Source organism: Elephas maximus, chromosome 16 (genome assembly GCF_024166365.1).
Source record: "Elephas maximus indicus isolate mEleMax1 chromosome 16, mEleMax1 primary haplotype, whole genome shotgun sequence".
NCBI lineage: Eukaryota > Metazoa > Chordata > Mammalia > Proboscidea > Elephantidae > Elephas > Elephas maximus.
The window spans coordinates 17,363,625-17,385,337 of NC_064834.1; the positions used below are offsets into that span (position 1 = coordinate 17,363,625).

At 51.6% G+C, this 21,713-nt stretch overlaps 1 protein-coding gene across 6 annotated transcripts in view; it reads right to left on the reverse strand.

Moving 5' to 3' along the window:
* The window catches only part of PALD1 (phosphatase domain containing paladin 1), a 118,969-nt gene that overhangs the window by 82,194 nt on the left and 15,062 nt on the right, over positions 1-21,713 (reverse strand). The window contains exon 1 of one of the 6 annotated variants that reach the window (XM_049855796.1): positions 7,912-7,984. The exons of 1 other annotated variant lie outside the window; for it this stretch is intronic. The gene's annotated coding sequence lies outside the window, so the exon portion shown is untranslated. Of the gene's footprint in view, positions 1-7,499; positions 7,789-7,911; positions 7,985-21,713 lie in introns of those variants that run through there. 4 more of the 6 variants (XM_049855797.1, XM_049855794.1, XM_049855795.1 and 1 more) reach the window with 4 other exon arrangements.

Sequence of the window (21,713 nt, forward strand, 5' to 3'; positions counted from 1 at the left end):
ATCTTTTGTAGAGATAATTATTTGATTTTTATTTAAATATCTTTAAAAGTAATAAGGGCCCCCATGAACTGGTAAATGGAGAAGCAAGCTCAGTACATCATACTACTTAGCAATAGAAGAGGCATAAACTACACACACAACATGGATGAGTCTAAAAAACAGCACACGGAATAAAAGAAGCGAGACACAAAAAACTACATGGTATGTAATTTCACTTACATGAAAGTCTAGAAAAAAACAAAACCATACTGATGGAGCGGAGGGAAGTGGGCCTGGGACCAGGGGTAGCACAAGGGAACTTTTTGGGGTGATGGACGTGTCCTAACACGTGACTGTGGGGTGGTGGTGTGACCATATACGTTTACCAACACTCAGCAAACAGTACACTTACAATGGGTGGATTTCACGGGCTGTACATTACACCCCCCTTGAAGCTGCTTTTTAAAAAGTAGCAGAGGGAATGAGGAGTGACTGCTTAATGGGCATGGGGTTTCCTTTGGGGTGATGAAAATGTCTTGGAACTTGACAGAGGCGGCTGGTTGCACAACATGGCGAGTGTACTAAATGCCGCTGAACTGTACACTTTAAAATGGCTAATTCATGTTATGAACTTCCCCTCCTTTTTTTTTTTTTGCAGAGTAGATATACATTTTTTTTATTGTAATTTAGATGAAGGTTTACAGGACAAGTTAGTTTCTCATCAAATGAAACACACACATTGTTTTGTGACATTGATTGCCAACCCCATGACGTGTCAACGCTCTACCTTCTCGACCTTGGGATCCCCATGACCAGCTTTCTTGTTCCCTCCTGCCTTTTCGTCTGCTCCTGGGCTGGTGTGCTCCTTTAGTCTCATTTTGTTTTATGGGCCTGTCTAATCTTCAGCTGAAGGGTAAACTTCAGGAGGGACTTCAGTACTGAGTTAAAAGGGTGTACAGAGGCCATACTGTTGGGGTTTCTCCAGTCTGTCAGAGCAGTAAGTCTGGTCATTTTTTGTGATACAGAATTTTGTTCTACATTTTTCTCCAGCTCTATCTGGGATCCTCTATTGTGATGCCTGTAAGAGCAGTCGGTGGTGGTAGCCGGGCACCATCTAGTTGTGCTGGACTCAGTCTGGTGGAGGCTGTGGTAGTTGTGGTCAATTTTTTTTTAAGTAAGGTAGGCAGGAACATAATTACTGCATCCTTTTCACAGATGAGAAAAGTGGGTTCAGAGGAGGTAGTCAACTGCCAGCCCAGGGCTTGTCCATCTGAGGCTCTGTGCACACCCCACCCCCCGCCCCCACCCCAGGGCTCTGCAGTTCTGGGGCCTGATCTCCAGGAGGGCCCTTCTCTGGAACACTTGGAAACCAGAGCTTCCCCAACAGTCCTGGAGTTGGCCCAGCGGAGCTACACCTGCAGGAGGCTCCAAAAGTCTACCAGCTCCATCGCAAAGAGGGCTGCCTTGGGAGGGAGCCCCCGTCAAGAAGGCGCTGGAGCTAAAGCTAAACCACCACTGGCAAGGACAAGAGGAGGGAGCGGTCCCCCATCAGACAGAGGCTGGAGAAGAGGGCTTCTAGGCCCTGCCAGGCAGGGTCCGGGGCTCAGATGGGCGCTGGCCCTGGGGAGTAAAGGCATCAGCACCAACTCCAGCGGCCTTAGGAGAGTAGCAGTCAAAGGAGCCATACCCACTGGCCACTTTGAGGCCAGTAAATCAAAAACCCAAACCAAACCCAGTGACGCTGAGTCGATTCTGACTCATGGCAACCCTACAGAACAGAGTAGAACTGCCCCATAGAGTTTCCAAGGAGCACCTGGAGGATTCGAACTGCCAACCCATTGGTTAGCAGCCATAGCACTTAACCACTACGCCACCAGAGTTTCCTGAGGCCAGGAGGAGTAGGGTTAATACCTTCACAGGGTACTCTGGTTCCAGGAAAAGGGAAAGAAAAGGGGAGGAGGGCTTCCTTCTGTGTTGTCTAAACAGAACCTTCAAAAACGCCATGTGTCCCTGTCTTCCACTCCAGGGGGGCCAGACAGAGGCCAGCACTGCCTGCACAGTCAGGGCCCAGGGCTCAGCAGGACCAGTGGCTGGCAGGGGCCAGGGTCGTCTGAGGGCACCCACCCCTCCCCAAGCACGGCCCCTAAACCAGCCTCTTGGCAGACAGGCCGCTTCTGTGGGCAAGGACCAGAAGGCAGCTGTGGACCCACAGCTCTCCCAGCACCACACCCTCCCTCCTCCTGGAATTTCCAAAAGCCGTAGTTCCCAGGGATCCCACAGGGTCAGCAGTGACAAAACCAGTGCCCAAAGCCCTTGACCCTGTTGGGGAATGAGACACTCCCTACTGCCTGCCTTGGGGTACAGGTGACCCCAGATGCCCTATGCTGTCTCCGAGTACCCTAGCTCTAGCCCAAGCACAGGAGCATCCCTTCGAGCCAAAGCCAGTCCCTGTGCCGATTACAGGAAACACATCAAATACCTCCCAAGGTCCAGGAATTCCACCACTGGACATTCACCTCTTGGGAATGGCTATAAAAGTTTTTGTTCAAAGGCATTCCAAAGGAGAGGATCTATTAACTCATGCCTATCTTAGATAAAAGCAAAAACAGGTATGTTGACGCTGGAGCACAGTCTGGAGCCCCAAACTCCAAAAAGAAGGGCCCCAGGGGCTGGAGGGCACTAACAAGAGGGCAGGAGGGTTCTCTGGAGAATTGGGGTGGGGTGGGGGGGAATATGATTCTGAAAAGGGAAAGTGAGAGGTCCAGAATTCCAGTGGGCCTCCAGCTTCTGCGTCCTACCAGAGTGGAAGGGATGGAAGGTCCTTCCTGACCAGCTGGGTGTGCTGATCAGGGCCCCTCCCCAGGCCCACAGACCTGCTCTGTTCCCTAAACACACCAAGCTGTCACATCTTCACCCCTCAGCACAGGCTGCTCTTCCTGCTTGAGAAATCTTCCCCCACCTTACAAACACTTCATGCAGTGTCACCCCTGCCACCTACCCCTGCCCCCAGGTCAGCCATTCCCTCCCTCCAGCTTCCACCTACAAGGCACCAGTGGTTCCTGGTAGAGTGTATGGCCTCTCTCACCTCCTGGCAGGGGTGAGTCTAATTCACCTATGGGTCCTCTGCACCTCATGCCGAACCCAGGGGTCAGGAAAAGCCAGGAACCCCGAACGAGATGCTGCCTGGTGCCTTCTCACCACGTGGCACTGTGGAAGCATCTGGGTCCCCCGGGTCTCTTCTTCTGCAGAGAAAACTTAATTATGTAACAGCAGCAGCTCGTGTTTATCCAGCACTTACTATGGGCCACACACTACCCAGATGGCCCTTAATGTACTATCTTCTCTCATTCTTGTAACACTCTTATAAAGGAGTGGTGGTGTGGTGGTTAAGCGCTCAGTTGCCAACTAAAAGGTTGACAGCTGGAACCCACCAGCTGCTCCATGAGAGAAATACGTGGCAGTCTGCTTCTGTAAAGACTTACAGCCTTGGAAACCCTAAAGGGCAATCCTACTGTGTTCTGTGTAAGTCGAAATAAACTTGACAGCAACAGTTTTTTTTTTTTACTGTCATTGACTCTGTTACACAAAGGAACAAGGCAGAGAGGTTAAGTGAGTTACCCAGGGGCACACAGCTAGTGAGGAAAGGAACGGAATTCAGAGCCCAGTGGGCTGGTTCCTTTCATTACAGGTCCACTGGGGGCAGGAGGATGTTCAGGGGAGCACTGGTCAGGCCAAATGACCTCCAAGTATAACAAAAGACACTGAGCTCCCAGCTTCAAACCCCAACCCTCCATGGAAGATGAACTCAAGAGCCGTTGAAGGCCAGTGCTCCCAGGCCTCCTCTGTCCCCATTTCCCAAGCAAAGGCCCAGGGGAAGCAGAACATCCCCCCAGACCCATCCAGCTGTGGCCCCATTGAAAGGCCAGCCCAGGACCATCCCTGTGCCCAGTGCTAGTTACAGGAAACATAAAAGCCCCATCTGCAGTTACCTTGGTCCAGACCAGGGAGGCACACAGCTGCCCGCTGGGAGGCGAGAGCCATGATTTGGGGCTATTCTTAGCAAATCACTGGCTCCCACTCCAGAGGCCTGGCAGGCACAGGCCAAGCCGCCATACACCCTGTCTACCATCTCCTGACCCTGCATATAAGGTTCCACAGGGCGGAGAAGGGCTGGTGGGCAAGAGGCGGGGACAAAGCCTTCAGCTTTCACAAGAGGGGCAGCCTGGACTGTCCAGCCTCCCCTAGGCTCTGCCTCTGGCAAGCCTGACCAGCCTTCAAGGCAGACAAGAGCCTCTGCCCAGGTCCCAGGCTGAGAGCCATGCACCTAGCTGCTGAAGAAGCTGTAGAAAGTCTGGCCACAGAAGAAAGGCCCATAATCAATGTCCCATGGGCTGCGTGCTCAGTCTACACCAGGCACTGGGCAACGTGCTTTCCATAGATTGTCCGACATTTAACCCTCACCACATCCCAAGGGTAGGAGTTCCTGCCCCTCGTTTTAAAGATGAGGAAACTAAGAAAATAAATAACTTGGCCAAGGTCACATGGTGAGGTAGAGGTCAAGCTATATCCAGAATCTGGGCTGGCTCCCAACGCCCAGGGTGGGCAGAGGGAACACTCCTGTAGCCAGAAGGTAGGAGACTCCCTCCCTGTCCAAACCCAGGGTTTAGGGGAGGAGTCCACACCAGGGAGTAATGCCACTCATGAAAGACCCAACTGCATTTCTACTCTTCCCCTCCCCTAGAGCTTCTCCCATCCTTGCCAAAGACCCTCAAGCTTGGGTTCAAAAGGAGGGACCTACCGCCAAGTTCTCCTATCCATGGAGGCAAAAATCAGTTGGAACACGCTACCCCGCCCACACCACCTCACTTCAGGAAGCTTCTGGACACCCAGGGAAGATAAGAATCAAAGGTTCAAGGAACCCTTGATGGTACTTTAGGCATAGCCCAGCCCTGGAACTGGGTAGTGCAAATTTGCACTAAACTACTAACCAAAAGATTGGTGGTTCGAACCCACCCAGTGGCACCATGGAAGACGAGCCTGGTGACCTACTTCTATAAGATTCAAAAACAAACAAACCAGCTGTCATCAAGTATAAGATTACCCACCCATTTACTACCGTTGAGTCGATTCCGACTCATAGTGACCCTATACAACAGAGTAGAACTGCCCCATAGGGTTTCCAAGGAACGCCTGGCAGATTCAAACTGCCGACCTCTTGGTTAGCAGCCGTAGCACTTAACCACTACGCCACCAGGGTTTGCAGTATGAGATTACAGCCATTAAAAACCCTGTGAAGCACAGTTCTACCCTAAAGCACTTGGGCACACCATGAGTTGGAAATCGGCTCAACGGCAAAGAGTTTTTTTAGAACCTGAAAGTGGGAGGCCAAATGGCTCTCCAAGTATAATGGAGGATACTGAGCCCCCATCTTCAAAGTGGGATTCCAGACACGAGGCCACATGACAGGTACAACCTGAACACAGGTGCACCCAACAGAACAGCTTCTGGACACTGCCGCCACACAGAGCAATAGTGATAACTGAGCAATGGAGCCTCAGATGCTATCTCAGTCTGTCTTTGGCTTCTGCTGTCAGGTGACTCTGGCAGGTATATGTGTCTGTGTCCCAGATATGATCTATGTGGACTTCCTATATATGTCTGCCCCTGCACATGTCTGTGTCCCTGTGTGCATGACTGCATCTGTCCACCTGGTCACATGCACGTCTGTGTCTCTGGACTCCTGCCCACCTGTACTACTGCCTCCCTGTGTCTGTCTTCAGCCTTTTCTGTATCCACTTCCTCTATGTTTCTGACCGTGTGTCTAAACCTGAGCGCGCACACACGTCTCTGTCCACACAAGCATCACCCACCTGTGGCTGGGTGAACTAGGTCAACGTGGGCCACCTGTTTGGAGGCAGGTGGGTGTGTTCACCCAAGTTCTCGCAGTGCCAGGCAAGGGCTGCAAGCGAGCTGGCAACTCCCACACCCAGAGCAGAGCAGTGCCCAAGGCCACAGCCCAAGCACACTGCCACCGCAGTGTTCCAGAAAAGCAGAAACCTGCCAGGGACATTGGGGGGGGGCACAGTCCTGGAAGGGGGGACAGAGCCCCAGACATGGCAGAACCTCTACCTGAGGCCTGTCTGCACTCACAGGAAACAGCGTCTGGCCCAGTGCCTCTCAGCCTCCCAGCCTCACCCCCAACCCCCAGCAATGGAGGCGCTTCAGAAAGGAAGTGAGACTTCCTCCCACTTGCCTCTGAACCTCCTGTAAGGCTGGCTCTAGACGTCAAACCTCGGGAGCCTCAAGGCAACTGGGAGAGTCCCGTACTCAGCCTAACCCACCTGCAGAAAAATATAACCTGGGGGTGGGGGACACACATACCCAGAAGCACTCCCCAGCTCTCCCACTGCTCACTGGCCTTGGAGGCGGTGAGCGGTCCTAATTACTAAAAGAAAAAAAAACTGAGGAGAGGTGGGTACTGAGCTAGAGCACTTTAAACACATCTGAATGGTGTCATGAGAGCTGGATGCTAGCTCCCCGTGACCAATTACAACCAGTATCACTCCTTTAGCAATTAATCATGTGTGTAGCCTCTTGGCATTTCCACTACCATTGTCCAGGACTCGCAACAAACCTCCTATCAGCCAACTTTCTGTGTTTGTCTTGCTTTCCCACAGAGCTAAGCCAAATGAGGACAGACCCCCTCCGGTCCTTCACCACCCATGCCCCCCCAGGCAGAGCCCTCCCTGGCAGTTAAGAAATGCTTAGTAACTGGATCCCACTGTTCTGCAAGGAGTTGGTGCCTGCACCTCTGGTTGGAAGAGTCAATAAGCCTAGAAGCTTCTCGAGGCCCCAAAGCTCTTTTTCATTTCTGACTCCCCAAGAGACAAACCTGTTCCAAGCATCCTGGCACCTTAAAGAGCTTGGTGCAGACGGCCTTTCTCACACCACACTCTCACACCACACTCTGCCTCCTGACAGGTCACTGCCCCTTATGAAGTTGAAAAGGCATTCTCCTGGGATACTCAGGCCGACTGAAGCGGAAGGCCACATGGGGCCCTGGATCCAAGCCAAAGCCCACTGAAACCTCTGGACCCCTCTGTGGGCCTCTAGAGAGCAGCCCAGCAGCCTGTCTCTGGATCCTGAAACTTCTCAGGAAGCCGGGCTGTGGGCTGCCAGACCAGGCCTGGCAATGAAGAGTGGGGGTCTCACCAGCCCAGGTCTACCCACTCCGGGGGAAATCGCAGGAGAACAGAGTTCCCCAGGCCCCATATACAAAACGACTCAATAACGGTTCGCTGTTCCACATCTGAGCTCCCACTTCCCTCCCTGGCACCAACGCCGTGCCGATTTAGGGTGGTGAGAAGGAATGGTGGTAGCCAGCACCACTCCCCTCCGGGGAACCTGGAGAAATGTGCGCTCAAGGGGTGGGGGAGTGGGCGGTCCAAGCAGCCCGGCTGGGGTGCGCGGAGTCCGACCGGCCCTCCCCTCGCCAGCCCAGGATCCGGACGCGTCGGTACCTGCCTGCCCGAGGCTCCCGGGGGCATCCGCGCTTCTGCGGCCGACGCGCTGCGCCCGAATTGCGGGCGCCGAGTTAGGCAGCGGGGGGGCTCGCCAGGCGCGGGCTCCGGCTCCTTCCTCCCAACTTCCCCAGCCCATTCGTGGGCAGAGGCGGCTCCGGAGGCGGGCGGGCGGGCCGGGCGGTACGAGGCGAGGCCAAGAGAGCCAAGACCACGAAAGCCGGTGCCCGCGCTCGCCTGCTGTGCGAGCCGCGCGCCTGGACCAGAGCGCGCCGCGCCGCTCCCCCGCGTCCCCCACGCCGAGGGGCGGGCCCAGCCGGCCGCCAATCACGGCGCCCGCAGCCGCGGGGCCCGCGGAACCCCGGCCCCGGCTGCGGAGGGGCGGGGGGCTCGGATTTAAAGACACACTCACCCCAGGCCGGGACGGACTGGCAGCGCAGAGCCGCCGCTCCCCGGCAGGGATGGAGCGGCGGGCCCCAACTTCCCCAGCCGCGCTTCCTGCCTAAACCCGCCCCCCAAACCCGCCGCCCTCGCAGGGAGGAAGAGTCTGGGGCGGGGGCAGACTGCCCGGGAAACCAGTTCCTCTTCCCTTGTCATTAGCTCGGCTCCTTCTGGAAGGTGCCCCAGCGCTCCATCCAGCCTTCCTCGCGGGAGAACGCAGCACAGGCTCTCGACGCCACACCCCCTCCCAGACTCCAGCTCCGTGGAGGTAGGCGGGCCTGGGCTACCCTGGCCCTCTCTGCTCAAAGCCAGGCCGAGCTCCGGCGGGACCGAGACGAGAATCCGGGCTCTGGGCTCCGTCTTATTCTCTGTGCTGTGCGACCTGAGCCAGGTGATCGCCCTCTCTGGGCCCGAGCCACCCCAGCTGTCAAAAGCCAAGTCCCTAAGGAGCGAAGTATCCGATCAACCGTGGGCTTCTCCTAATTCTGGACTCGGGCTACTCCCGGACACGCAGGGAAATTTGCCCCCTCAGACCCTGGAGGCGAAAAGGGAGCAGTAGAGGACCTCCAGGAGGGGAGGGAGTCCCTCTGCCCCCACCCTCACGGCTCCTGGCAGTGACACCCACAATCTCTGGCCCCCACGAGAGTCTGTCCCAGCCTCCCACGCCGCGCCGGGCTGGCACCCACCCCGATGCTCCTGCGGCCCCCGCCACCCTCGGCTCACACGCCCCGCAGGCACCCGCGTGCGTTCACTCTCTCGTCGCTGCTTCCTCTCAGGGAGACGGGCTTTGTTGTGTTTGGTGAGTCATTTCCTCCTTCTGTAGCTCCACACTCGGGAAATCCTTCTTCCTCACCTACCACTACCTGCCTCGCCCCTTCCCAAGTCCCGGAAGTCAGGACTGGAGCGGGACTCAACCGGACCGGGAAGCTCCAAGATGAAGGCAGCGCTGGCCCTGCCTCTCTCCAAAGTCAACCAGAGGGCGCTGGGCTGGGAGGACGTTGCTCCTGTGACCCTCCTAATAAAGACTACAAGAGGACTGGCTGTCATTTGTGGTACTCTGGCCATGTCCCTAGAACCACTTTAAGGGCTTCGCCTGGATTATTTTATGAGGCATAGAGGCAAGTACTTTATTATTCCCGTTTTATGGATGAGGAGACTGAGGCCCAAAACATACTTTACCTCAGCCCCAGGCTTCCCCATGCCCCATCCAACGTGCCTGAGGAGAGCAGCAGAGAAACTCCAGGAGCGGCCTTGAGAAGCAGACCTCACCTTCAGAGTTCAGCAGAGCTAGAGTCAAATGGGCTCAGAGTTTACTGGCTGTGTGATCTGGGACAAGTGACATAACCTCTCTGATCCCAACTTCCTCATTCCCAAAACAGCCCATCCTCCTTCAAACAGGTGTTTGAGGAGCCAATGAGCCAGCACATGTGATGCCCAGGTGTAGTGCATGGGGCACCTTAGGGGCTCTATCCTTAAGCGTGGTTCCCTTCCTTCCTCCTCTGACCACGCCCCATATCCCACACCCCTCAGATTCACCAGCTGATGCCCTTGCCATCCTGAGGAAGCTGCACTACAGAATAATGCCCCCCCTCGCCCGAATGACTGGGACCAGGTTAGGGGCACACAAGCACACACATACACACACCCACACACTGCATCTGGTCCCCTCACCCTCCTCTCATACCCCAGCAGATGCTGCATGCTTGGATGTCTGCCTATCTAGACCAAGCTCCTGGAGGACAAGAGCCAGGTCTGACCTGTCCTGTGGTCCCCAGTACAGTGCCTGGCGCATCTTCATTCTTTCACTTGTCTTCACCATATGCACACTAGGTGCTCTTGTCGAATGAAGCGGCAAAGCCCAGGGCAGAGATTTCTCGGAAGAGCCAGAAATCAGGGCCCTCCTGGCACCAACATGCAGCCTCAGGGCTCGGGTGATAGGCCCCAGAAGCTTGGAGGCATCTCAGGGAAGGTCCACAGACTGCATCCAAACCACAGTCCTCAGCCTCGTGGTCTACTCCCCAGCCCGCAGAGGGACTGCCAAGTTCCTGCTCAGCAGCGAGCAGCCTGGGGCTGGGGTCCCCCAACAATAAGAAGCCTTCAGGAGCAGATCTCCCAGACCCTGGGCCTAGGAGGGGGAAGGGAGCTGATCACTGGAGGAAAGAAGAAGGAACAGACACAGGGTAGCCCTAGGCACACCCAGAAGAAGGTACTCTGCCCTCTTTCCCCTGTCCTGGCCAGACGGGTAGAGAGAAAGAACCCACTGGGCTGGCAAAGTGGGCCAGCAAGGCTCCCTGAGAAGGCTGGAGCTCAGAGCAGAAGTCCAAAGACCCCTGAGAAAGGATCCATGGTCCCAGAACTGGACCTCAGAAACTAGAAGGCTCTGGACATCCCCCCACTCACCTCCACGCTCCCTGCCGGCACTACCACCATTCCTCATCCCACATGCACAAGCGCCCAAAACAGCACTTCATCTTCTAAAAAATACCAGGACCCAATGGGCTGGAGAGGGATGTTGGCAAGGAGTGAGCTTCTTGGATCAGGTGGACACTTGAGACTATGTTGGCATCTCCTGCCTGGAGGGGAGATGAGAGGGTGGAGGGGGTTAGAAGCTGGCGAAAAGGACACAAAAAGAGAGAATGGAGGGAGAGAGCGGGCTGTCTCATTGGGGGAGAGTAACTGGGAGTGTGTAGCAAGGTGTATATGGGCTTTTGTGTGAGAGACTGACTTGATTTGTAAACTTTCACTTAAAGCACAATAAAAATTATTTAAAAAAAAAATGCCCGGACCCTGTGGGTACCTACATAAATAGGTGCTGGTGTGTGAACGTGTGTGCACACATATGTTGTTGGGTTGCTTGTATGTGAACTCCTGTTTGCAGGGGTATGAAGAAGGGTATGCATGTTTGTGCAGGTGTCTCGGCAGGCAGGTGGGAGTGTGGATGTGCAAGTGAGTGTGTGTGGATATGTGGGTATGTGCGGCACCCACACACCAACTCACCAGAGTCCAAAACCAGATGAGCTACTACCACCAAGAATAATGAGTAACCCCATTACTCACACTTCCAGAAGAATCGCCTGTGGCTGTCTGTAGGCTCCTCTGCCCAAGCAAGGTGTTAGTGCTCTTTGAAGAGAGCAACTCAGTGAGTCCCTGTGCAGAAACATAAGCTGTGGGAACCCCAAATTCCCTCGTGGAATCACACCAGTCAAGAATTGTTTCCTGACAGGCACAAATGATTGGCCGGAAGGCAGAGGAGCTGGTTTCGAACCAGCAAAGATGAGACTTGACAAAAGATGGGAACCAGGCCTCTGCTGCTCTGCTCTGCTCCCAGTTCCACTCAGTCACCACAGGCTGAGTCCAACTGAGCCCCGAGGAATGGACAACGTCAGGGCAGAGAGCTGACCTGGCCTTGCTCCTCGTGGCCTTATTATCGCTAAAAACAGGAACACAGACCAGGTGGGTATCTTGGGGATAGCAGTCTTCCCCCAAGTCAGGTGGTCTCTGAGCCACAGGTAACTTATTCCTGGTACTTGTGTCCCAACCTAGATGATCCCCTGCTGTCTGCTCTGCCCGCCACATTGCCGTTCTCACTGCCTATCTGCCTTTCAGGCCCACTGCTCTACCTCCAGGACTCAGCCAAGCCAGGTGCCATCAAGTCAACTCTGACTCCCCAAGTATGTCCGAGTAGAACTGTGCTCCACAGTGTTTTCAGTGGCTGGTTTTCTGAAGTACATTGCCAGGCTTTTCTTCCAGGGCATCGCTGAGTGGACTGGAACCTCCAACCTTTCGGTTAGCAGTCAAAGCGCGTTAACCATTCGTACCACCCAGGGACTCCCAGGACCCAGAGCCCCACATTTATTCAGCTCCCCTTCTGTGTGATGTCTGGGGGTTAAAGACACTGGCTTTGAGCAGGACAGACCTAGGCCTGAATCTTACCTCAGCAACTTTATCGCTGTGTGACCTTGTTATGAATTGAATTGTGTCCCCCAGAAATTAATGTTGAAGTCCTAAACCCTGGTGCCTGTGAGCAGGACCTTGTTTTGGAAATAGAATCTTTGAAGTGTTATCCATTAACATGAGGTCTTACTAGAATAGGGCAGGTCCTGATCTAATGTGAGTCGTGTTCTACAAAAGAGAAGAAACACAAAGTGACAGAGGGAAGACAGCCACGGGGAGAGAAAGTTACACGCAGCTGCAAGCCAAGGAAACGCCTGCGGCTACCAGAAGCTGGAGGAGACAGGAAGGGACCTTGCCCTAGAGCCCTGGGAGAACACAGGGCCCTGCTGACACCATGAATTCAGACTACCAGACAAGAAGCTCTTGTTCTTTAGAGCCACCCACTTTGTGATATTTTGTTACAGAAGCCCTAGGAAACTAATACAGACAGGATACATTTCACCCTGTTTTGCTGAGTCTCATTTTCCTCATCCATAAAGTGGTCAGAAGAGCAGGTCCTGCCTCCTGAGAGTGTCTGGAGAATTAAACGGGTCCCTGGCACTCAGTGAGGCTCCCTGATGGCAGCTGCTGTTGTGTCTACTCTTATTGCCAGGCAAGCTCACACTCCATCCAGCCCAGAACAGGCTGGGGCAGTGAGGCTCTTCAAGGCTGAGCTCATGAGTTCAGGTTCCACCTCCTTTGGGCAGCCTTCCCTGGTCCCCTCCCCTCCCCCACCCTTGGGGTCTCTGCTCTGGACTCCTTCGCTTCCACCCTCACTGCCCTGCAGGGTCCTGAGACCTGAGCGCCCCAGCCTGGCACAGAATAGGTGCTCAATACTTGGCAACATAGTTATCAGCAGGATTCTTCATTGTATTGATCATATCTTCCATACTAATTGTTGCTTAATGGATACTGAGTTTCTATTTGGGGTGATGAAAAACTTTTGGAAATGGATAGTGGTGATAGCTGATGGACTTCAGAAACTAGACGGCTCAGGATCTTTCCCCACTCACCTCCACACTCCCCCTCAGAGGGTGAGGGGACAGTGCTGACTACAGCCAAGCCAGGACCCATAGGTGACCTGACTTCTTCTGCAAGAGTGGCCTGGTTTGTCCCTCCCTCTGCAACCCAGCCCAGCCAGCTCGAGCTGTCCTCTCTCTGAAGGCTGGGGCACTGGAGAGTTTACCTCTTTCCGGTGGGGTGGCTCAGACCACACAGGACAGCTACCCCATGCCCCCACACCCCAGTAGCCTTCACCACTCCACTCCTCCAGCTTCAGTGGACTCCCAGCTGATCTGACCATGCCTGGGGTCTGTGTCCCAGGCAGAACCCCAGCCCCTGGGGTTAGATTAAAAGGTTGCGCTACTGTCCATCCGGGCACAGAAGAGTCTCAAGGGGCAGGGTACCAGGACGCCAGACATCATCTTCTGGTTTCTGAAGGGCTGTGGGGAGAGACTAAGGGCTCACAGACAGCTGAGCCCTGTCTCAGGAGGAGCTGCTCAAGTGTCTCAGCTCCATGCAACATCGATTTGGAAGTTTCTAACCCTCAGCTCAGGACACGGAGGTGAGCAAGACCCCGCCCTGCCCTCAGGCACTCACATTCCCATGGGAGAGGCAGACAGGTGAGTGGTCATTTCAGAGCAATGTTTGCTGCAGGGGGAGGTAGAATCAGGGTGCTGGTGGAACAGAGATGGGAGCATTCAGCTGAGCAGACACACGCCCTTCCTGGGTCAGCTGGGGTGAAAGCGGGTGCTTCCTAGGGCCCTGCTAACTCTAGCGAAGTGCAATGGTTCGTTCCAGCTTCAGCAACAGACAGAGCTGAGTTTTAATTACATTTCCGCCACTTATTAGCTGTGTGGCCTCAGGCAAGTTGCTTAAACTCTCTCAGCATGTTTCCATGTCTATAAAATGGGGATAGTTATATCTACCTCAAAAGGGTTTTGAGACTCACTGAACTAATCCATTTAAAGCCCTTAACAAACGGCTGTTGGAAAGGAAGCTCAATCCATAGTAATATTTGTGGTTACTATTGCCATCAAAGATGCCCTGGGAGGCTGCATCCCTGTGCCGTCACCTCCTCCCTCCCCTAGCCAGCACTTTTACAGTGCCCCCAACATGCAGAGAGTCCTCCGACCCCACTGCAGAATCCCAGGCTCTGGACACTGAGAAGAATGGGGACCAGGGAAACTGCCAAACCCTGCAGCAGGGAGACCATCCATCCCTGAATAAACAGTCTGTCACCCTTCCCTCCCACTCTTTCTCTCCTTTAAATAACCCAGATCTGTTGCCCAGTTGTCTCCAAGCAACGCCACTCGAGGCTCGCAAGGATGTCTCACTCTGACAGGGCCATTTATGAAGATGCTGCAGGGGGGTGGGGGCAGGGAGGGGCTACATACAGCCTCCTTCGGGACCCCAAGAACCTTCCTGTGGTGGGCTCCTTGGCCCCAGAAGCAGAGCTCCTGCTCTCACCCTCACAGACGGGTGGGCAGGGTAAATGCTTGCTCATCAGACCATCTGATGAGCGGCTGAGGCCCCCAGACTTACAGGCAAGCTCCCAGACTCTATAAAACTTGGGACACACGGCCACACTAACTGGCTATGTTATTGCAGCCTAGTCACCCAGCCTGTCTGAGTCTCATGAACGTTAGTGTTAGGAAATAGTTTTGATGAGGGGTGGGGAAGAGACACCCTCATACATTTTGGCAGCATCTATAGAAACAACAAATGCACAGACCCTTTGCCTCAGCAATTCCATTTCTAGGAATTTAGTCCAGAGATATGCTTGTTCTTAGGTGCCACTGAGTCAGTTCTGATTCACAGCAACCTTAGGTACAACACCACGGAACACTGCCCAGTCCTGTGCCATCCTCACAACCGCTCCTATGCTTTAGCCCATTGTGGCAGATGCTGTGTCAGTCCACCTCGTTGGGGGTTTCTTCTTTTTCACTGATTCTTTACCTTACCAAGCATGATGTCCTTCTCCAGGGACGGGTCCCTCTTGGTAACATGTCCAAAGTATGTGAGACAAAGGCTTGCCATCCTCAATTCTAAGGAGCATTCTGGCTGTACTCCCAAGACAGATTTGTTCATTCTTCTGGCACTCCGTGTATTCAATATTCTTCGCCAACACCATAATTCAAAGGCACCAATTCTTCTTCAGTCTTCCTTATCCATTATCCAGCTTTCACATGCATATGAGGTGACTGAAAATACCATGCTTATATGTGTGCAAACTGACAAATGTACAAAGTTATTCATAGTTGGTGAAGGATGGTGAAAGATTGGAAATAACTGAAAGGTCTATTGACAGACGATTGGCTCAATACACTATGGAACACCCCGGAAATAGAAATATCATGCAGCACACATATCTGCTGAAGAACTAGAAGCAGATATGGACAAGGACGTTCAGGGGTAGCATTGTCCATGAGAGTAGGGTGCTGGAGACAACCTCAGCATCCACCTCTAGGAGAGCAGATAAGTAACATGAATTCCAGCCATGGACCCTTGTCCAACAGTTACACCCAACAATCCAGGTGCATACACAGAAATGAGGGGAGAGCTTGGAAACATAGTATACAGGGGTAAAAGTAAATAAGGATATGTACATTATGTAAAAACATTCATCAAACACACTACCATGCAGTCCTCTGAGAAAAAGGAATAGGGCAAATAAAACAAGAGAAAAGCATCCTATATGTTGGTGATGATGATATACTATGGATTAAGGAAAGTTAATTACTCAACTCTGCTCTTGAGGTAGGAGGGCAGGAAGGAAGGATGGAAGAATAAAAGGATGGTTGGAAGAAAAAGGATGAATGGAAGGGAAGGAGGGAGGGAGAAAAGAAGGAAGGAAGGGAGGGAGGGAGGAAGGGGAAAGAGCAAGAGGAGAGGGAATCACAGAACAGGATCTCTAATATTCTAGCAGTGAAGAGGTATAAAAACGGTAAGCATCTCATTGAAAGTGTTTAAGATTAGAAGTTCATCTAAGGATATTAGAGAAGACTTTTGTTTTGGGTGGGAAGTAGGTGACCTCTAACACAGTATTTTACTCCCAAAGTAAATCTTAACTTCCCTTTAGCTTTCTTGTACCAATCCAACCAAAATGCAATAAAGATTCTAATCTACCAGGCTGAAATTTTAAATTGCACCTACATTTCTTAACAAAGAAAAATAAATTGTTTTTGAATACCCAATCTGATATTTGATGTAAAACAGGTAATAACAATTTAATCAAGGTACCTATCAAAATCATACTTAAAAAAAAAAAAAGACCCTAGTGGTTTGTTTATTGAGTTAGAAAGTATCTCCCGTTGCTTCTGCATTTATTTTGATCTGGGGTCCTAACTTTGATAAGGTTTATAATTTGAGGTAGCATCTTCACTTACCCTGTAATTGCACTTGGTACCCTGAAAATCTCAACACTAACTTCTTTGATTAAAAGGGAACACTATCTAGAGACTACCTAAGTGAGCCTAGAACAGTTTCTCAACCTGATTCAGTAGGGTGGGCCTGGAATTTAGGGTTCTGAAAATCATAAAATATTGATAAATATTAATGTCTGTCACTAGCATAAACATATGACTGCGTGCTCACAAGAACAATCTGTTGAGTACCTCTGGTCACCTACCACAGGCTTTCCAGTGCCCCCCTTCTGTGCACGTACTTCTATCATAGCACACATCCAGTTAGGTCACTTTATTATCTCCCTCTGTGAGCATCTAGATGATAGCAGTTGTGTTTTCACTTCTGGCAGCCACACAGGCACACAATAAGTGTTTACTGAGTAAAAGCAGTAAATACTGTTGACAGGTTTTAAAAAAAAAATTACTTCCTTAGTATTCTGTTCACTCTTGTTAATTTGTTCAGTCAAATTACTAGTACTAACTTGGAGAGAAACAGAAGTTAGAGAAAAATACACAGAATAATAAAAAATGTAAAACTGTGAAAATGTATCAATAAATTAATGTTTACGTAAAAAAAAAAAACGGTAAGTGTATGTTACATTCACACACATACTTATGCCTGCACTGAATGTCTCTGGAAGGAGGCATAAGAAACCCTAACATGAGTTGCCTCAGGGAGGACAGAGTGACTGGGCTGCAGGCAGGAGGGAACCATCACTGTATACCTTCTTGATCATATGAATTTTGTTCCATGTGGATGTGTTATGTGTTCTAAGGTAATAAAAATTGTAAAAGTTGTGTTTATACTCACAGGCTTAACGCACCTGGTCAGTCCTAGAAGGTTATACAAGATGCTGGAAGGAAGGCCAACCCCTCAGAGGGGGACTGGGCCTGGAGGAGGGAAGGCAGACTTGCCTTTTGCTGTCCTTTTGTAAAGCTGGTTTTTTTTTTACCCAGCTTTGTACCTATGGTGTATTCTGTTAATTAAATCACTGTTAACTTTTATTTTGAACATTTTTATGTACACACAAAAGTATAGACTAATATAGTAGTTGACTCTCTATACCCACATAAGAGGAACAGTGTTCTTTCATAGGACATCAGGGCTGAAGGGTTCTTGGCGGTGTCTTGGCCTCACTCCCCACCTCACCCACGAGTCCCCCTCCACAGTACCCCTACCCTTTACTGGGTGTTTCCTGAGTGCCGGGCACTGTGTTAGGCTTCAAATCCACGACCTCTTTCCTCACAATCCTCCTCCAGTACATTCTTCTACAATCCTCATTTTAAGGAGCCCTGGTGGTACAGTGGTTAAGTGCTTAGCTGCTAACCAAGTGGTCAGCGGTTGGAACGCACCAGCCGCTCCTTGGAAACCCTATGGGGCAGTTCTACTCTGTCCTATAGGGTTGCTGTGAGTTGGAATCAACCTGACTGCAATAGTTTGTTTTTTTTTTTTAATCCTCCTTTTTCAAAGGAAGAAACTGAGGCACAGAGAGGTCAAGGAACTTGCCCAATGTCCCCCAGCCCTCTCTGACTCCAGAACCTTTGCATTCAGCCAAGAAACTGCTGCCTGACTTTAGTGCCCCCCGGGACAGGGAGATAACTCCCTCAGGAGGCAGAGGCTTCCCTGCAGAACAGAGCTGGGTATTAGGACTTCCACTTCCTCTGGTTGATCTGACACACACTTCCCAGTCACTTCCCTCAGTCCCCAACTGGTCCTGTCCTTCTCCTCACCCTGGGACCACCAGAGCACATGGACCTCCTCCCAGGGGGCTGCCTTTCAAGTATTTGAGAAATGCCATTTCACTGCCCCCCACAGACTTCTCCAGCTAAACACCCCCAGGGCTTCAAAGGTCAGTGGGAATCTCAGGACCAGAAGAGGTCATAGCTGTTATTCTACCTCCAGACCCCCCAGGGGGACTTTTCCCATGAGGTCCAGAGAAGAATGAAGCCCTTCTTTCTCTCCCCACTCAGCCCCCTCCCCACATCCCCCAGAAAGCTGGTCTCCTGGCTCTGACTTCACACCCAGCTGACATTTCCAGTTAGAAACTTGTGGACAAGTTCCTTTCTAGGCCCCCTGCCACACTTCCCAGGCTGTCATCCCCCCCCACCCCCCGCCAACACACACACACACTTCAAGTCTCTGAAGGGGGTACGGTACTGAACTGCTACTCACAGGAGGCAGTGAAATGGTTAAAATGACCACTGTTCTGTAGGGGGAGAGAAGCCAGGATGGAGGTGGGTGGTGGGGGCATTAGAGGCAAGAAGGAAGGAAGTGAAGGGCCTGGTCTAGGGAATCAAGAAAGCCCCCAGCAGCCTCTTGGAGGTGAGCATGCTAAGCCTCCCCCTCTGGGGCCTGGGTTTCTCCGTCAAATTCCTGCTGTTTCTCTCCAGCTGGTTCTGTATTCTCTCACTTCCTCTCATAACTTGGCCCAGATTACTCAGGGAGGCAGTCTCCCACCTCCTCTCCAAAAGCCATTATTTAAAAAGCTTCCCCAAAGTCCCAAGTGGGCCGGAGATCTGCTCTGAATGAGGAAGGCCAGTGTGTGGGAGGCGGAGACCCCACCCAGCCCCAAGGGGTGATCCTGGAAGCCCCAAAGCCACCTCTCCCTTCTGCCCCTGGGCAGCAGGCCTGGGCAAGGGGCTTTCACCTATTAGCACAGTGGAAGCCAAGAGACCCTCAGCCCCAGCCCCAGCTCAGAGCAGAGCTAGAAGGAGCCAGGGGCCCAGAGAGGGCATATCTGGCCCAAGGTCACAGAGCAAGTTAACCAGGAAATTGGGGCTTGAGGCCCCATGAGCTGACCCAACCCTGAGCAGGCCTCAGAAGGAAAACCCAGGTCTGTGGGGGATTAGAAGGGGATCAAAATGGGGTAACCTAGTTCTCTCTTCTAGCTGTGCCCCATCCCACCATGGACCAGCCTGGTTTGAGAAGCCCCTTGGGTTTCTTGTTGCCCCATGCATGGGCTCTGCACCCGCCTCTGCAGCCTTGGCACATGAGCCTTTGCCCCTCCCTAGGCAGCAGCATGATGTCACGTACGGGGTCAGGCTTTAGGTTCAGACAGACCTGCCTGAGTCCCCATCCCACACCTGGAAATATTGCCTAGCTTCAGGCCACTCATCCATAAAATGGGGATAATAACATCTAAATGGCAGGGTTATTTTGAAGACTATGGCAAATGAGGACCTCATATACAGTAGAAGCTTGATAAATATTTGTTCTCTCGTCTTCCCGCCCTGGGACCCCTACCTCCTCTCTAGCACAAGAGGCTGTACACAGTCAGGAGCATCCCCGCTCAGCTTGCTTGAGTAACTAGGGGTAAGTCTACTCATTTCTCTGGGTCTCAGTTTCCTCACCTATAAAATGAAAGTCAAACTAGCTGACCCTTCATCAGTATATATTGTTGTTATTGTTGGTGCCGTCGAGTTGATTCCGGCTCACAGCAACCCCACGTGACAGAAAAGAACTGCTCCATGGGAGAAAGACCTGGCAATCTGCATCTGTCTTAGGCTGGGTTCTCTAGAGGAGCAAAACCAGTGAAGCATATATAGAGAGAGAAAGACAGAGACAGAGACAGAGAGGAGCCCTGTTGGCACAGTGATTAAGAGCTACAGCTGCTAACCAAAAGGTTGGCAGTTTAAATCCACCAGCTGCTCCTTGGAAGCCCTATGGAGCAGTCTACTCTGTCCTATAGAGTCTCTATCAGTCAGGAATCAACTCAACAGCACTGAGTATATAGCAGAGAGAGAGAGATTTATTTCAAGGAAATGGCTCATGCAGTTGTGGAGGCTGGTAAGTGTCAAATCCATGGGACAGGCATTAGGCTGAAGGCTACTCCTGACTCACATGGTTGCAGGAGCCCAAAATCAGCAGGTCAGACAGCAGGCTGCTGGCTCATGGGGCTACAGGAGCTGGCGCAAATCCAAAAATCTGCAGGTCAGATGACAGACTACTGTCATGTCATGTCCCAAGCACCAGAGATCAGAGGATGACGAGTTGGATACAGGATTGAGAGAGGGCAAGTTTTGCCAGAACATCTATATATATCGGACACAGGCCACACCCCCAAGGAGGCCTCCCTTTCAAATGATTGGCTGCTCACATCAGATCACAAAATGGAGGATGATTACATAATATCTGCCAAACCATCGAGAATCATGGCCTAGCCAACTTGACACATATGCTTAACCATCACAGTCCACCCCTTGTCAACTTGGCGTGGGTACACATCTCCTTAATTTTTTCTAGTGCCATGCCTTAAACCATACATAATCTCTAAATAAAGACAATTATAAAGTCATTCTTGTGCCTAACATGATACAACAAAGGTCCATACAACCAAAAACATACTAGCCCCCTTTACACCTTATATTTTATAATAAGTGATGGAACAAGGGAGGAAAGAAAACAAAGATATTTGCTATGTGTATATGTGTTTATATATACACACACATACATGTATAACAAAAGTTACAGTCCTCCTTTCTGCAACTAGTCACGCGGTCAGAGCTGGTATTTAAAACTACCTTCTTCCACCACCCATTCCCTATTCCCTTTGCCCCAAGCACCTCAGCTAGTCATGGTTCCTTGCCTAGTGGGGTGACCCAAACCTTCGCTCCTGAAGGGTCTAGGCCATTAGTAGTAATGACAGAATTGAGTTGCTGTGATTTTCCATTGACATTAATCACAGGGCTTGGTAGTACAAAGAGATGCCCTAAAGGATCTCCTGCATTCCAGACATACCCTTCTTTACCTTCATTATGATATATCAACCTAATTTTCCCTTAGTAATCAGGATCAGTCACATCAGCTACTACAGTAACTTCCTTCTTTGCCTGTTGATCCAGAGGCATGAGGAACCCCAAGTGGCCGAGTGGCATTCTTAACTTCCAGTTCAATGGAATCAGTGATGTGTCTCCAGGTGGGAGCATTCCTCCCTTTGAAACTAAGACCTCTAGACCCACAGAGCATAGGGTTGTGGGGACAGGAAGCAAAAATTTTGCTAGTAGATCACTAGGGATAATAGTGAGTGGCGTCACTTCCATTTCCACCCCTTGATTCCTGGACCCATGAATCCTAACCATGGGAGAAACAGCACCACATATTGGCTGTTGATTTAAAGTATATATAGCCTCCTGGGGAACATTACCCCAACGCTGCAAGGTATTGCCACCTAGTAGGCACCCTAATTGTGTCTTTAGAAGGCCATTCCATCATTCTATCAAGCCACCTGCTTCAGGATAATGGAGAACATGATGAGACCAGTGAATTCCATGAGCATGGGACCATTGCCACACTTCATTTGCTGTGATTTGAGGCAATGCTGTGCAGGATACCATGATGGTTGATAAGGCATTCTGGGAGTCCACACATGGTAGTTTTGCAGAAACACGGCATGCAGGGAAGACAAATCCATATCCAGAGTAACTGTCTATCCCA